Source organism: Salmo salar, chromosome 23 (assembly GCF_965601325.2).
Source record: "Salmo salar chromosome 23, fSalSal1, whole genome shotgun sequence".
NCBI classification, from domain to species: Eukaryota; Metazoa; Chordata; class Actinopteri; order Salmoniformes; family Salmonidae; genus Salmo; species Salmo salar.
Window position 1 is genome coordinate 46,486,338 of NC_138313.1, and position 10,517 is coordinate 46,496,854.

Genomic DNA, 10,517 nt, shown 5'->3' on the forward strand with positions numbered 1-10,517 from the left:
AGGCTCCTGCCTTTTTAGGCAATTTTTCCTAGCCACTATGCTTTGCTTGTTCTTTGGGAGGTTTAAAGCTGGGTATCTGTATGTACTTAATGCCATCTCCTGATAAAATCTGTCAGAAAACCAATTTAGAACGGGAACTGCTGGACTATCTCTCTATTGTATTGTCATTCTATTCAATGACAAGTTCAACAATACAAATCCATCAATGTTACTCCTACCAGGTCCTTATATACACTAAACAAAAATATAAATGCAACAATTTCAAAGATTTTAATAAGTTACAGTTAATATAAGGAAATCATTCAATTTAAATACATTTATTACGCCCTAATCTATGGATTTCACATGACAGGGAATACATACCTGCATCTGTTGGTCACAGATACTGTACCTTAAACAAAAGGTAGAGGCGTGTATCAGAAAACCACTCAGTATCTGGTGTGACCACCATTTGCCTGATGCAACGCGACACATCTCCTTCACATAAAGTTAATCAGGCTGCTGATTTGCAGCCTGTGGAACGTTGTCCCACTCCTCTTCAATGGCTGTGAGAAGTTGCTGGATATTGGCGGGAACTGGAACACATTGTCATACACGTCTATCCAGAGCATCCCAAACATGCTCAATGAGTGACATGTCTGGTGAGTATGCAGGCCATGGAAGAACTGGGACATTTTCAGCTTCCAGGAATTGTGTACAGATCCTTGCGACAAGGGGCCATGCATTATCATGCTGAAACATGAGGTGATGGCGGCAGATGAATGGCACGACAATGGGCCTCGGGATCTTTTCACGGTATCTCTGTGCCAATAACATGTTTTTTTTTAAATGTAAATCCATGGGTCACTACTCACCTGAGGTGTGGTTCTACAGTACATAATGTGGACTTTACTCAGGGTTCAGGGTCAAACCCAAGGTCATGCTCCTATTCTACCAGACTGTTATAGACAACATTATATTATATGTCATTTTAGCATGGTTTGTGAAATTGTCAGTTACTTTAAAATGACTGTCCAGACATCAATACATATGATGGGTGAGAACAAACAATCATTTGGGGGGGGGGGAATATCTGTCATTCTGCCCCAGATCAAGGCAGTTAACCCCTTGTTCCCCGGGAAGGCTGTCATTGTAAATAAGACTTTGTTCTTACATTATTAAATGTAATGTGGTGTACAGTATAACCAGGAGTCTCAAATCAGTCGAAAATAGTCCGGTTTTATTCCCTATTCTTTATAATTCTAAACTTTGGTGAAGGGTGAAGTGGAACAATAATCAAAAACAAAACACAATTTGACTTTTGGTCAATCTGTGGCTAAGACTTAGCTGCTAACGTTGCTAGCCAGCTTCTTTAACAGACTAACGTTAGGTTAGCTAGCTTGGTTTTCCAGTTAACACATTTATGTTACACATCATTACAAAACCTAGTAGATAGCTACATCTATGAAGAACATAGATACTGGTAGCTAGCTAACGTTACACCAAATACAGAGCTCTAACTGAGTAGCAAAATGTTACGTTAGCTGAAATATCTACCGCCATCACTACCGAACACGCACTGAAAGTTTGAAACACAATGGCCAAAGCAGCCCCCAAAACGGTCTTCTTCTTCTATGAGGTTTAATTGGCATCCAATTTGTTGCATTACCACCACCTACTAGACTGGATTACAACTCCCTTATACTTTGCTTGAAAAATTTACTAAATAAATGCCCTACCATCTAACACTACACTCACTAATTTCAAAATGATATACAATAAAATGAACACCACCCTACTCCACTAATTAAATATATTTATTCCTACCTCATGCCGTCATCCTGAAAGGATGGGACATCACCACTTAACACATCCTGTAATTTGTCTGATGTCAAGTCTCGCACACCCGAATACCTCTCTGCAGCTGCCACCACAACCTCAATTTTCTGCGACTTCCATTCCATCCCTGCAGTACAGTTGATAACCATTGTTATAAATGCTAAAAATCCAATCTCTTTTTGTCCTATCCCTCTGTGGTGGTATATCTCTACTACTCTCACCCCTCCTCCACCTTAACCCATCTTCCTCTACTTTCTTCACTGCCTCAGCATATGACAACTTCTGCACTACTCTAACCCTGGAAACCTCAACCTGCCTCTCTCGCACGGCACATGTCTGATCCCCAGCTCCATGGGCACCCTTACAATTAACACATTCCACTACTTTCCCCAATACTACACATTCCTTTGTCTCATGCCCTTCTGCACATTTCTCACACCTTGGCCCATCCCTCCTACACACTGCTGCCACATGCCCATTAGCTTGACACCTGTAACATCGTAATGTATTCGGCACATACGCTCGTACAGGATAACTTATATATCCTAACTTCACTTTGTCGGGCAAAGACTCAACTTCAAAACTCAAAAGAACAGACAATGACTCTTCTGTTTCCCCACTCTCGCCACCCTGTCTGCGTCGCATCAAACGACGAGCATCCATACACCGGGACTCTTTCCCCTCAGCTGGTCAACTTTTATATCTACTGCTACCCCAGTTATCATTCCTTTCATTGGTGCCCTTTCCCGGAGAACGAAACAATTCACTTTTCTTGCCGGCATTCGTTTTACTTCGAGCGCATTCTCCCTCTGACCAACAGAAACGCAAACAATTATCACTAGACCACTTCTGGTTACCCTCACCGATTCCACATGACCCAACTCTTTTTTTCACCCACCGTGAAACCACAAATGGTTCAGCCAAAAGGCAAGAGTCCACTTTTTCCATAAACTTCACTAATACTGTCACACGACTCATCTTTTTTCTAATCCTCGGTGCATACCTCAGTCTCTGATAACTTTACCGCACCTACCACCTCCAATACTTCACCCTCACTCACTTCCATTTCTCCTCCTGTCTTCAGCTCCCTCTGCTTACACTTTCTACCATTCTTCTTTAACAAACCATCTCCCTTTTCCCAACCATTTTTATCCGACTCAAGCTCACCCTCTTCTTCCCTCTCTCTCTTAGACCTCCTCCTCCTCTCCTTTTCCCTCTATTCCTCCTCCCCAAAACGGTCTTGAGTGACAACAAATCAGCCCAATTGGCACTGCTCTCCTACTTTCCTCGACAAGCCCATTATAAGAGTCACTCCAGGGATGCAGCTACCTACGACTACCCCCTTCTCTAAAAAGCCAACTTATGCTTGAACCGAAATTGTGGTCGGAGGCGTCGTATGGATGGTGTGACGCAATTGCAGAGCCCCCGGAGCAATGCAAAGGTCAAATTGAGCTCCGTACCACATCGCTGTGCGCCTCTCAAATAATTTTGTAACAATGCGGAGGGCTCGGTATAGCTCCGCATTGACATGATTGTTTGACGGTAGTTGAGGGCAGGAAGTCCTGTATAAACACAAACTCACTTCCTTGACAACTTCCTTTACGACAGCTCTAAGCTGCTCTGTGTCGCGCCAGAAGCATGAAAGCTCTGACTTTTGCTGAGGCCGTATCACCGTAAATGCTGCACGGCCAATGCAGACATCAGATTGACCATGCAGTGCCTTTTACAGAACCTAAATCAGACTGTGTTATCCTTGGTACCTACCAATTATGCACCTGTGACGTCAACCCCATTTAAGATAAAAATGTTAAGCTGCAAAATGTTTAAAACAAATTGGGGGGGGGGCAACCTTAACCAAATTCACATAGAAATACGAGTTAGTTTTATAATTTAAAATATATAATTATTTGTGTAAAACAAACAGTGAAATATGACTCAGACCCTTTAGCAGAGGGATAGACTACGACTGATTAGCACCTAGGTTAAAAGTATATTTTCTATTTGGAAACTGTTGTTGATGTTGACACACGCTAAAACATAAACGGACCATGGATTATCTATGCATAGGACTTGTTGTAGCCTAAGCCTAAATACTGATGTTACACAGTATCAAGAACACAGACAGAATATAGCTGCAAGCAGCAATGCCGGGGTTCAGCTATGGGCCCATTGTGCCACTATCAGGAACAATTGGAAACATTGCCCTGTGATGAGTTACTTCGCTAGTGTTTCCCATGCTTGCCATATATCAGAACACAAAATCAAACTGATCATGCAATATATTATGCTTTTGATGAATTTTGGACCATTTTCAATGATGTTAACTGCTTTAAAACATATTTTTCTGCAGAACCGCTGGACCGATCGGCACCAAATTTGGTACATCTATAGATACACATCTTTTATTTTCCAAGACTCTTGCTCAAACAATATGGATGCTATGAGCCAGTGAGCTTGCATTCATGTTTTTTCCCATCCAACAGCTCCACCATGTGGCCAAACTGAAGCATACTTTATAGCTTTGCTAGACTCATATCCATGAGCATGTGTGTCAAATTCCATCATTCTGAGTCAAACAGATCAAGAGATATGAACATGTGCCCGTTATAGCGCCACCTTGTGGTCGATCCTCAAATCATATTTTTCTGCAGAACCGCTGGACCGATCGGCACCAAATTTGGTACATAGCATCTATAGATTCACATCTTTTATTTTCCAAGACTCTTGCTCAAACAATGTGGATGCTATGAGCCAATGAGCTTGCATTCATGTTTTTTCCCGACCAACAGCTTCACAATGTTCAATGTTAAATATGTTTAATGGTAAAGGTTGGAAACATTGGAGAATGTTAAAGGGTGACTTAAGTAATATAGTAAAATGGTGAAGGATGAGATGTTTGTTTGGACTATGTCTATCAGGCATGGAGGATAAGGCTTTAGGGCCTGTAGGAGGTTGATAGTGAAATGTTATAATGTTGAAATAATACGATGATGATGGGATGTTGAAGGTGTAACTGTTGAAGGTGTAACTGTTGAAGATGTAATTGTTGAAGGTGTAACTGTTGAAGGTGTTACTGTTGAAAGCTGTAATTGTTGAAGGTGTAACTGTTGAAGGTGTAACTGTTGAAGGTGTTACTGTTGAAAGCTGTAATTGTTGAAGGTGTAACTGTTGAAGGTGTAACTGTTGAAGGTGTAACTGTTGAAGGTGTAACTGCTGAAGGTGTTACCGTTGAAGGTGTAACCGTTGAAGGTGTAACTGTTGAAGGTGTAACTGTTGAAGGTGTAACTGTTGAAGGTGTAACTGTTGAAGGTGTTACTGTTGAAGGTGTAACTGTTGAAGGTGTTACTGTTGAAGATGTTACGGTTGAAGATGTTACTATTTAAGGTGTAACTGTTGAAGGTGTTATTGTTGAAGGTGTTATTGTTGAAGGTGCTACTGTTGAAGGTGTTACTGTTGAAAATGTTACTGTTGAAAGTATAACTGTTGAAGGTGTAACTGTTGAAAATGTAACTTCCCATAGGGTGGCACACAGTTGTCCCAGCGTCGTCCGTGTTTGGCCGGGGTAGGCCGTCATTGTAAATAAGAATTTATTCTTAACTGACTTGCCTAGTTAAATAAAGGTTCAATAAATCAAAATTAAAAAAACCTTTAGTGATGATGATGTTTAGCTGGAGGTATATTAAGGGTGTTATCTTGACCTAGAATAACCAGGTGGTAGGACCACAGATAGGTCATATGGGCAGTAGGTGTTATTAGGACAAGGATTAGGATATAAAAGAGGTAGGACCACAGATAGGTCATATGGGCAGCAGGTGTTATTAGGACAAGGATTAGGATATAAAAGAGGTAGGACCACAGATAGGTCATATGGGCAGCAGGTGTTATTAGGACAAGGATTAGGATATAAAAGAGGTAGGACCACAGATAGGTCATATGGGCAGCAGGTGTTATTAGGACAAGGATTAGGATATAAAAGAGGTAGGACCACAGATAGGTCATATGGGCAGCAGGTGTTATTAGGACAAGGATTAGGATATAAAAGAGGTAGGACCACAGATAGGTCATATGGGCAGCAGGTGTTATTAGGACAAGGATTAGGATATAAAAGAGGTAGGACCACAGATAGGTCATATGGGCAGCAGGTGTTATTAGGACAAGGATTAGGATATAAAAGAGGTAGGACCACAGATAGGTCATATGGGCAGCAGGTGTTATTAGGACAAGGATTAGGATATAAAAGAGGTAGGACCACAGATAGGTCATATGGGCAGCAGGTGTTATTAGGACAAGGATTAGGATATAAAAGAGGTAGGACCACAGATAGGTCATATGGGCAGCAGGTGTTATTAGGACAAGGATTAGGATATAAAAGAGGTAGGACCACAGATAGGTCATATGGGCAGCAGGTGTTATTAGGACAAGGATTAGGATATAAAAGAGGTAGGACCACAGATAGGTCATATGGGCAGCAGGTGTTATTAGGACAAGGATTAGGATATAAAAGAGGTAGGACCACAGATAGGTCATATGGGCAGCAGGTGTTATTAGGACAAGGATTAGGATATAAAAGAGGTAGGACCACAGATAGGTCATATGGGCAGCAGGTGTTATTAGGACAAGGATTAGGCTATACAAGAGGCAGGAATTTGTTTGTGAAGAAGAGTGTCTTTGGATTTGCTAGAAGAGCCTGTTGTCTGTCTGTTGAAGAAAAATTTGCTGTAGCTATTAAGCTCATATATATTGATTTGTATTATACTTGGTTTTATTCTTAAAGTGTTAAAGTAAAGTTCTAGAAGGGATCCTTAAGGTTACCTTATTGATATACATTTTAAGTAGCTGTTAGTTTTGAAACACCAACTGAGGGACTGATCATGCTGAGGGGGGCGACAAAAGACTGTTTATAGTTGTAGAAGGTAAGATACCGTTTGTCTTGTTTTTAAAACTGTGCTTCTCATAGAATTGTAATAGATACCAAAAAATATTGCATTGGCAGCCTAATAGGGTTTTTAGATAAGGGTGCTGAAGGTATCTAATCCATGGTTAATTGCTTGTGTGATTATTGATTTGGGATATTGATTGATTTATTGATTGATTTATTGATTGAGCCGGGACTTTTTATGCCTGTTTCATGAATTTTGAATAAACTTGTTTTATTGTTCTGAAACCCTGGGTCATCAAAGAGTCATACAAGTCCATGTCGTTTTACTGTTTCTGAAATAGATTGATTGAGGATTTTTTAGCATCTGGTTAATTAATGTATTGGAAACCTGAGTTGCTGGCATAAAATAACCTGAGACCGAACTATAGGTACTGAGTGCATTGGTCTGAGTCGTTAGAAGGGTGATTCAGAGCTAAACCAACCCAGGAAGTAGAGGCCCCTCATAGTGGGCTATCGTGGAAGCTCTGGCCTGGATGATCCTGAGAAGACACCAGTTGGAACGAGAGTGAGACAGCATAGACACTAGGCTCTGAGGATAGCCCACTTTACTGTAAAGGCCCTTTACTGTCGAGTTTGAGAAACAGTCCCTAGCTGTAAACTAGCTCAGTGGTAAAGCAAGGCGGCATTGATCAGATCTGGCGGATTAATGACAAGGAATAACTGATTGCTATTGGGTAGGAAGGTTCAAGTTGAGTTGTTAATCTTGCAGAGGAGGTATTTTAATTTTGACAATACTGAACAAAAATACTGAACAAAAACAACAAATACTGAACAAAAACAATACTATACAAAAATATAAACGCAACATGTTGGTCCCGTGTTTCATGAGCTGAAATAAAAGATCCCAAAAAATATACAAAAAGCTTTTTTTCTGAAAAATAAAAAATACATCTCTGTTAGTGAGCATTTCTCCTTTGTCAAGATAATCCATCCACCAGGCAGGTGTAGCATGTCAAGAAGCTGATTAAACAGCATGATCATTACACAGGTGCACCTTGTGCTGGGGACAATAAAAGGCCACTCTAAAATGTGCATTTTTGTCACACAGCACAATGCCACAGATGTCTCAAGTTTTGAGGGCGCTTGCAATTGGCATGCTGACTGCAGGAATGTCCACCAGAGCTTTTGCCAGATAATTTAATATTAATTTCTCTACCATAAGGCAAACACAATAAGGTTCCATTAAAACTTTGTTTTAGAGAATTTGGCAGTATGTCCAACCGGCCTCACAACAGCAGATCACATGTAACCATGCCAGCCCAGGACCTCCACATCTGGATTCTTTACCTGCGGGATCATCTGAGGGATCATCTGAGTGCAGCCAGATGGCTGCGCCACTGTCCAGTCATATGAAATCCATAGATTAGGGCCTAATGAATATATTTCAATTCACTGACTTCCTTATATGAACTGTAACTCAGTAAAATTGTAGAAATTGTTGTATGTTGCGTTTTTATATTTTTGTTCAGCATAGGTCCAAGTCTGGAAAATATTATTTTGAGAGATCTTGGTTGATAGATGCCACATATCAAGTTTCGTGCAGATCGGTCAAAATTCAAAATGGTGGAAAATCCATCAGGGAACCTTATGGTTCCCTGAACTAAATGTTTTCCTTGTGAGGACAGGGACCTACAGTATGTACTAAATTTCATGGCTATAGGTCACATGGGGTGAGGGGCATGACCTTTTAAAGTTAGTATTTTCAATTGCCACCATATTGGCATGGCTTGGCATGAGAGGGTGTGGCCCACATGGCCCTTAACCATCATAAACTTTACATCCTCCTAAACCTTATTATTTTGCGGGAATTTGCATTTTTTTCTCTCCAAATTCGCAGAATTGGTATAGTAATAATAATGACTGAGAAGAAATACAATTTTCCCTGAACGCCAGCAAATACAATATGGTTTCACTAGCTTCGCTGTTGAACGCCATATTGAATAAGAAACAGACCGGTTAAATTGAAGCAGGGATGCTTTGGTCCCGTAAGGGGTTGGAATAAATGGAGGACAATGAGCCTATTTGGAAGCTAGATGTGTTGTCCTTGGCAACAGGGATATGGCCTAGGCTATGCACTTATTGTATGGTACTATGTTGCTTAGCAACATGAAAGTGAGGACAAATTATACAGGTCATCTCAACAAGCCTAAAATAGCCTGCAGTTGTTTGCATAGGAAGTTACAGCAGTGTCTATACTTTATCGCTATCAGATTACAGAACATCATTATGGCTCAGGACAACTAAAACCAGTCTTCTCTGCTGATCTAGTGAGGAGTTGAATATCTCCATTATAAACCAGTCTTCTCTGCTGATCTAGTGAGGAGTTGAATATCCCCCTTATAAACCAGTCTTCTCTGCTGATCTAGTGAGGAGTTGAATATCCCCATTATAAACCAGTCTTCTCCGCTGATCTAGTGAGGAGTTGAATATTTTTTTGTTAAATTTTTTTTTAATTTCACCTTTATTTAACAAGGTAGGCTATTTGAGAACAAGTTGTCATTTTCAATTGCGACCTGGCCAAGATAAAGCAAAGCAGTTCGACACATACAACAACACAGAGTTACACATGGACTAAAACAAACATACAGTCAATAATACAGTAGAAAAATAAGTCTATATACAATGTGAGCAAATGAGGTGAGATAACGGCGGTAAAGGCAAAAAAGGCCATGGTGGCAAAGTAAATACAATATTGCAAGTAAAACACTGGAATGGTAGATTTGCAGTGGAAGAAAGTGCAAAGTAGAAATAGAAATAATGGGGTGCAAAGGAGCAAAATAAATAAATACAGTAGGGGAAGGGGTAGTTGTATGGGCTAAATTATAGATGGGCTATGTACAGGTGCAGTGATCTGTGAGCTGCTCTGACAGCTGGTGCTTAAAGCTAGTGAGGGAGATAAGTGTTTCCAGTTTCAGAGATTCTTGTAGTTCGTTCCAGTCATTGACAGCAGAGAACTGGAAGGAGAGGCGGCCAAAGGAGGAATTGGCTTTGGGGGTGACCAGGGAGATATACCTGCTGGAGCGCGTGCTACATGTGGGTGCTGCTATGGTGACCAGTGAGCAGAGATAAGGGGGGACTTTACCTAGCAGGGTCTTGTAGATGACCTGGAGCCAGTGGGTTTGGCGACGAGTATGAAGCGAGGGCCAGCCAACGAGAGCGTACAGGTCGCAGTGGTGGGTAGTATATGGGGCTTTGGTGACAAAACGGATGGCACTGTGATAGACTGCATCCAGTTTATTGAGTAGGGTATTGGAGGCTATTTTGTAAATGACATCGCCGAAGCCGAGGATCGGTAGGATGGTCAGTTTTACGAGGGTATGTTTGGCAGCATGAGTGAAGAATGCTTTGTTGCGAAATAGGAAGCCAATTCTAGATTTAACTTTGGATTGGAGATGTTTGATGTGAGTCTGGAAGGAGAGCTTACAGTCTAACCCGACACCTAGGTATTTGTAGTTGTCCACATATTCTACGTCAGAACCGTCCAGAGTAGTGATGCTGAACGGGCGGGCAGGTGCGGGCAGCGATCGGTTGGCCCAAGAATTGAACCCTGTGGCACCCCCATAGAGACTGCCAGAGTCCCGGACAACAGGCCCTCTGATTTGACACATTGATCTCTAGTAGAGAAGTATTTGGTGAACCAGGGAGTTGCAATCATTTGAGAAACCAAGGCTATTGAGTCTGCCGATGAGGATGTGGTGATTGACAGAGTCGAAAGCCTTGGCCAGGTCAATGAATACGGCAGCACAGTATTGTTTCTTAT